The following is a 7,671-nucleotide window of genomic DNA, read 5'->3' on the forward strand; positions in this document are numbered from 1 at the left end:
AGTAAAGGAACACAAATCGTGCATTAGTTGGTGAAAAGAATGGCATTTTTTTTAATTGTTTGGCGATCAGAACGAAGTTCACCTGTTCTGTAGTGAATTAGAGAGCCGTCAAATTCCAGTGTAGCCCAGTTTGTAACGTTAGGAACAATATAGTCATGTAGTTGATGAAATGCCCACATGAACCGTAGGTTGCCATATGTTATCCATAAACATTAAAGTTTATTTTAACACCAGATAATCGCTAATAAATACCAGGCATTCTTCAGATTGTTAAGAATCTCGTTCAACTTAAACATGGTCAGTTGGATAGACAGTCAAGGTCATACGTGTATTAAAATAACCATGGCTACATTTCTTATCAACACTATGAAATGAAATGTGATACTTCTTAGGAAATTATATGGTAAAAATAATTTTTAGACATCAAATTGAAGAAGGGGGGGGCCTGTATCGAAAGATAAAATGATCAAGTTTAAATCTCACAGTTGGAAAAAGAAGTAATCATAGAATGTTACGATGTGATTAAACACTTTTCCACTAAAATTTGAAGCCTTTAGTTTGTTATAAACCATATTTTAAGAAGTTGTTTGTAAATGTCAGCAGGTTGTCTGAAAGTAGGTTAACAATTTTTCAAGTTTGTTTAGCCAGACCTATCATCTATATATTAAAGATGGTAAGTTGGTAATATACTTTAAATCGTTTAGCTAAATGAATTCATTCTTTGATAACTTCGCCAGCCGGTTGTCACTAACTACGCGTGGGTAGGGAGTCCATTCAACAAAACCCAGCGAATATAACTCGTGCCAGATAGATTCAGAGTCAGCTCCCTTGTTTACTATAATTAGTTTTATTTATTTTCTTTCTTTGGTCGATTTGTATGTTTAAAGTAATCACTGTTTCGCCCTAATCGATCAGACCTATCATCAAAGGCATCTCAGCTACGACCACTCCCTTATTTTTATATCTTAGGATTGCATAGTCCAATTTGTCTTTCCTTAATGCAATAGAGATTGAATATCAGCTGATATCAACAGGCCTATGTCAATATATGAAGAGCCTGCAACACAAACAATCTAACTCCTTTAAGGCCCTCATGCTTTCCGAAATCCGCCGAAACTACACCTGATTATACATACACTTTAGATGAGTTGTAGTGCACCTGAGCACTGCACACAGTGTTTTTATTATTATTATTATTATTATTATTACGGCTACTCAATTGCTGTGTCTAGCAAGTTGAATAATCACATAGAAAGCTGCCAATGAATGGCCTTGAAACATTTCAGAGGTAGGACATACAACCAGGATAATAGCTGTGAGAGAGTAGGTGCTTTTTGCTCGAAATATGATAGTCCTTTGTCACATCAAAACGATTGTTTTGAGAAATGTCATTTCAGAAAGCTAAGCTTTATTGAATAGTTTATTTGAACTTTATGAAACACAATTCATGGAAAGCCTTTTCTGCTTGTTTTTTTTTATATCAATGGAATACCAAAGTTAAAGTGGTTCAAAAAATGTAACAAGTACAGGAAATTCCCCGTAGACAACTGCTGTACTTTCAAATGATGTTGTAACCAGAGATCTGTCCAAAGGTTTTAAAAAGAGATCGGATCTCAAAACAATGTAGTGATCATCATCATCATTGTTTAACGTCCTCTTTCCATGCTAGCATGGGTTGGACGATTTGACTGAGGTCTGGCGAACCTGACTCCAATCTAATCTGGCAGAGTTTCTACAGCTGGATGCCCTTCCTAACACCAACCACTCCGAGAGTGTAGTGGGTGCTTTTACGTGCCACCGGTACGAGGGTCAGTCTGGCGGTACTGGCAATGGCTACGCTCGAAATGGTGTTCTTTACATACCACCTACACAGGAGCCAGTCCAGTGGCAGTGGCAACAACCTCGCTCGAATGTTTTTTTTCATGTGCCACCAACACAAGTGCTAGTAAGGCAATGCAGGTAACGATAACGCTCGAATGGTGTGTTTAACGTGCCATCGGCACGAAGGCTAGCTTGTTGCTCTGGCAATGATCTCACTTGTATGGTACTCACTATTCATTATCAGCTGATATCAACAGGCCTATGTCAATATATGAAGAGCCTGCAACACAAACAATCTAACTCCAACTAACTGAAGGACTACACTAAGGCAGCTGACACTTGCTTTCATTCACTCATCCTTTCTCTTACCCTATGACTGTTATAAATCTAGTCAATGTTCTTGCAAATTGTAAAGAAGACAAACTAATTTATCCTCTCCTTTTATTGATAAACTTGAATGAAAGTCATCTTTGTAACCGTCTCAAATTTAGTTCCTCAATAGCCAACATATATTGCACTTGTTGAAAATTAGATTAATTTTTAACAAGAAATGCACACTCACTTGCAAAACAGGAATATCTTTTCCCCACACTAATTGTTTCATGCTATTATAATATAAACAGAAATAGCTGAGTCTCCACAAAATCCTGTAACAAATACTTGGGTGATTGTTATCTGACAATTATTTAGTAAAGGAAAGCCGGATTTAAACTGATTTGCTTCTTGGCTTATACTAAACTTCACAATACTTTTCTGTACTCTTACACTAAAGCAGCTCTTGTCCATTCTTAAGTTTGCCTTAAAGGCTTATTCTTATCACAATTATTATTCCTCATATAATGATACTTTAAAACAGCTTGTATTTATTTTATACTCAGGTTTTGCTTTGGCAAAACCCAGTGTTATAAACCAGTATTTTCCAACCAGTTTCCTGAAAAATACTAATATGATAAATAGGGTAAGTATATGCAGATCCGTTTTCAGTTTTTTTTTTTGGAAGGGTGGGGAATTCCATAGTCATTCTTTATTACTTATTACACATCATCATCGTTTAACGTCCGCTTTCCATGCTAGCATAGGTTGAACAGTTCAACTGGGGTTTGGGAAGCCAGAAGGCTTCACCAGGCCCAGTCTGATCTGGCAATGTTTATACGGCTGGATGCCCTTCCTAACGCCAACCACTCTGTGAGTGTAGTGGGTGCTTTTTACGTGCTTCCGGCACAGGTGCCAGACGAGGCTGGCAAACGGTGTATTTCTTAAGGTTGGTTAAATTCTGGCATCTGAAGACAGTAAGGCGAGCCTACAGGGAAGATAACCTTTTAATCCTTTAGCATTCAGATTACTTGGTCAAATTTATTTATTCACACTGCTTTGAATTAACTATGCATTATCTTGTGGCGTCAATATATCAATGATGTGATTGTTTATTTTTACATTGACATTGTAAGGTAGGTGTGAGATGTTGGATCAGGCCAGTTTGAATGCTGAAGGGTTAATAGAGGTTGTAGATGTATTTGGTTTACTTAAAATAAAATTTCTTAAACTTTATGGCATTTGATGGATTTAGAACTGTCAAACCTTTCACAGACAGTTTAATAATTTATTTAATCTTTTATGAAATTTAACTCAATGAAAGAGAAAGAAAAAGATTAAACCTTTCATGCAGGCATTCTTTGTGTCGTGAAATATATTTGAAAGAAACCCCATAGTAAAAAGATTAGGAAATGCTGCCATAAATAATGCAGACTTGATTAAAATCTTGTTACATGTATTGATTTCTAATATAGGAACAAAGGTCAAAACCATTGAGGAGAGCTTTAATGTTTATATTTGATTGGTATTTTATCAACTCCTAGATGGAGGAAATACAGAGCTGACCCCTATAAGATTTGAACTCAGAAATAACAAGAAATTTTTTCTAGAGCTCTACTAATTGTCTGATCTATTATCCTCTTGTTACAAATGAGTGCTTCCAGACATAAGGCCTCAAATTTGGTGGATAGGTATACTTGATGAAATTGACTCATCCCAGGAGGAAAGGCAATTTGGGATTTGAATTCAAAAAGTAAATCGGAGTGAAATACTGCAAAGCATTTTGTCTGTTGCTTTAATAATTTTACCCTATACACCACCCTATAAATAATATTGGTTTTTTAAATTAAGCACAAGGCCTTAAATTAGATCATCATCATCGTTTAACATCCGTTTTCCGCGCTAGCATGGGTTGGACGGTTCGACCGGGGTCTGGAAAGCCAGGGGCTGCACCAGGCTCCAGTCTGATCTGGTAGTGTTTCTACAGCTGGATGCCCTTCCTAACGCCAACCACTCTGCGAGTGTAGTGGGTGCTTCTTACGTGCCACCTGCACAGGTGCCAGGGGGGGGGTCTGGCATCGGCCACGTTCGGACAGTGCTTTTTATGTGCCACCGGCACAGAAGCCAGTCGAGGCAACGCTGGCAACGGCGACGTTCGGATGGTGCTTTTTATGTGCCACCGGCACGGTTTTATTAATTTTATCATTTGGTTGGTACTTATTTTATCATTGCTGGGAAAATGAAAGCGGAACTCATCCTTGACAGAAACTGAACCCAGAACACAACCAACTCCAGCATGGCATATGGATGAAGGCAACAGAGAAAGAAAACAACTAATACTTTTATTTTTTCATATTGCATGGGTTTTGTCGGTAACTTAGATCTGGTCTACTCAGCAGAGAAATGTCAAAGAAAAAAAACAAAAAACATTAAAGAATCAATTAAGTTTATTTAGCCTTGTTTTACAAAGTGTATTTTAAAATTCAATTCCTACTATAGCACTGCATAGGAAAGAATTATATGTGTTATTGTATAAAATTTTACCATTGTCCTCTAAGTGATTTCACTGGATTTCTAAAAAGTGAAAACTAAAAATAAAAAAAGAAGTGTAAAGTTAGTCAAAAGTATTTTCTGAAGTCTTAAAGGATGTACCAAGCAAGTGAAAACAAAACAAAACAACACCAGAAAAACAAAGACAAAAATAACATAGTCACATCATAATCATCATCATCATCATCGTTTAGCGTCCGCTTTCCATGCTGGCATGGGTTGGACGGTTCAACTGGGGTCTGGGAAGCCAGAAGGCTGCACCAGGCCCAGTTTGATCTGGCAATGTTTCTACGGCTGGATGCCCTTCCTAATGCCAACCACTCCATGAGTGTAGTGGGTGCTTTTTACGTGCCACCGGCACAGATGCCAGACGAGTCTGGCAACGGCCATGAACGGATGGTGCTTTTTATGTGCCACCGGTACGGGGGTCAGGCGAGGCTGGCAACAGCCACGAACGGATGGTGCCTTTTACGTGCCACCGGCACGAAGCCAGTCACAGACAAATAAAACTAGACAGCATACATTATAAGTAGATTTATCAAAGAGGCCAGTCAACAAAATTTCTCTCAACTGCAATGATGTGACAATGGAAGCAACCGTAACTGGAATCATGCAGGTCCTGCAGAACATTCCCATGATCACTGCTCCCAAAAAATTCTTAGTGCTGTGAGGCAGTTCCCACTTTCAATGACACTTTACTCCAAGAGGTTCAAATCAGAAAGTCACATGATCATGAAAATTCAAGGTCAGTCACTTCTGGGTTGTGAGGTCCATGTGGGAAGGAGCAGAATTCCATTGGAACATGAACTCTCTCTCCTGGCACTAAACCCTTGATCTAAGCTAAGGCTTGAATGCTGTGTCCAGTATCTCAATGTAGGCTGTAGCATTGGCACCAGGGTCCTTCAACAAGAAGGCAGTATGACATAGCCCTCATTATTCACAGCCCCCAAGACTATCAGAGAGGACTGGATCTTGCTGTGCATCACACACTACAGGTACCTTACATGGGGTCTGTGTAGAGCAGCTCATTGATTCTCCTGCTTACCTCTGGTCTTAATCACAATTCCTCTCATCAGAACTAGATTGTGATGGATTTCTTACGGTAATTAAACTTGCTCAGTAAACACTGATTGAATCATATTCTCCCAGGTCTTGCCAGATATGATCTGCTGATCCTTATTATATGGAACTTGTACCTGATGTCCTCATACACCACATGTTTGATAGTGGACTGCCACCTTGAGCTGCTTGGTGATGGCCTGAATCATCTTGAATCATCTTGTTGAAGTTAGTGATAGGGTATTAGATTTACTGAACAAGCTCGGTTGTCCTGACAATGTCAGACTGCTGGTCATGTTTTTCTTGGCCATAGATGACATAACCCCATCAGAAGCTCCCACCTCTTTCCTAACCTTGAACATGAAGGACCTGACTACATTCAAGAAGCTAGTACTCTTTGAGTTGCTGTTATTGTCAGCTAGAGCCACGTGCATGACATGCATTTTTACTTCCTTTGTCAGATTGAAATTTGCCATGTTGATACTGTTAATACAGAGAAAGGGACAAAATTAAAATTTGGCAAACATTAATGTTAGGTTGTCTTCTGTTTTATGGCCATTTAAATTGTGTTGACAAATACCCAGCATGTCTTGCAAACAACTTGCACATGTAAGTGCTACCAGTTAAAAGCTCCGTATACCGGAAGCTAGCAAGTGTATGGGGTCATCAGGAGAGAATGCGCGCTGTTTCAGGGCCTACCTCTCGACGGCATCAATGCGCACCGGCCCCCCTCACTGATAGGAGACCCCACTTGCTAGATCAGCTGGTTATCAAGTTAAGCTCAATATCCTGCTAGCCATCGCTCATTGTCTCTTTTTAACCAAATCCAGTGGCTAGCCTTCTCCGCTGTAGATTGGATATCAGTCATGGCACAGGCCCCCCTCACTGATAGGAGGCCCCACTTGCTAGATCAGCTGGTTATCAAGTTAAGCTCAATATCCTTCTAGCCATCGCTCATTGTCTCTTTTTAACCAAATCCAGTGGCTAGCCTTCTCCGCTGTAGATTGGATATCAGTCATGGCACAGGCCCCCCTCACTGATAGGAGGCCCCACTTGCTAGATCAGCTGGTTATCAAGTTAAGCTCAATATCCTTCTAGCCATCGCTCATCGTCTCTTTTTAACCAAATCCAGTGGCTAGCCTTCTCCGCTGTAGATTGGATATCAGTCATGGCACCGGCCCCCCTCACTGATAGGAGGCCCCACTTGCTAGATCAGCTGGTTATCAAGTTAAGCTCAATATCCTTCTAGCCATCGCTCATCGTCTCTTTTTAACCAAATCCAGTGGCTAGCCTTCTCCACTGTAGATTGGATATCAGTCATGGCACCGGCCCCCCTCATTGATAGGAGGCCCCACTTGCTAGATCAGCTGGTTATCAAGTTAAGCTCAATATCCTTCTAGCCATCGCTCATCGTCTCTTTTTAACCAAATCCAGTGGCTAGCCTTCTCCACTGTAGATTGGATATCAGTCATGGTGGTATTGACCTTACGATGAGTTAGGCCTAGCAATAACAACAGTTGTCTCACAGGCAATTTCAACTTTTAGAATGCTGAAATTAAGGAAGTGACAGTGTTTATTAAAAGGTATAAAATCACTGTATTTGATGGAATATAAAATGCATTATTCAAAAATAAAAAAAAAGTCTTAAAAAAGGAATCACCTCAGGTTCTCTATGTGAAGTTGAACCCCCCCATAAGTTTTAATGCAGTAAAAACTTTTTTTTATCCGAATATGCAATGCAGAAATTACATCGAATATGCCTATGTGTCTTTTATGCCATCAAAAACAGTACCTACATATGTGTGTATATGAAATTATTCTTTAAATTCTAATAAAGTCAAACAATTATTACACATGTCATTAACATTTTCATATTTATTCAGGCAAAGCTAAGACTAGTGCCTAAAGATCTCTTAAAAACATATTTTC

General features: G+C 39.4%; 1 protein-coding gene and 1 long non-coding RNA gene across 2 annotated transcripts in view; one reads left to right on the top strand and one right to left on the bottom strand.

Moving 5' to 3' along the window:
- Positions 1 to 4,562: 4,562 nt before the first annotated feature.
- The window catches only part of LOC118763163, a 4,936-nt gene continuing 1,827 nt past the window's right edge, over positions 4,563 to 7,671 (bottom strand). Inside the window, exon 2 of the long non-coding RNA XR_004998925.1 lies at positions 4,563 to 4,707. This is a non-coding gene — a long non-coding RNA (uncharacterized LOC118763163). The remainder of the gene's footprint in view (positions 4,708 to 7,671) is intronic.
- The window catches only part of LOC115210629 (protein CDV3 homolog), a 29,298-nt gene continuing 26,385 nt past the window's right edge, over positions 4,759 to 7,671 (top strand). Inside the window, exon 1 of the mRNA XM_036502572.1 lies at positions 4,759 to 4,769. The gene's annotated coding sequence lies outside the window, so the exon portion shown is untranslated. The remainder of the gene's footprint in view (positions 4,770 to 7,671) is intronic.

Source organism: Octopus sinensis, linkage group LG4 (assembly GCF_006345805.1).
Source record: "Octopus sinensis linkage group LG4, ASM634580v1, whole genome shotgun sequence".
In the NCBI taxonomy this organism is placed as follows: domain Eukaryota; kingdom Metazoa; phylum Mollusca; class Cephalopoda; order Octopoda; family Octopodidae; genus Octopus; species Octopus sinensis.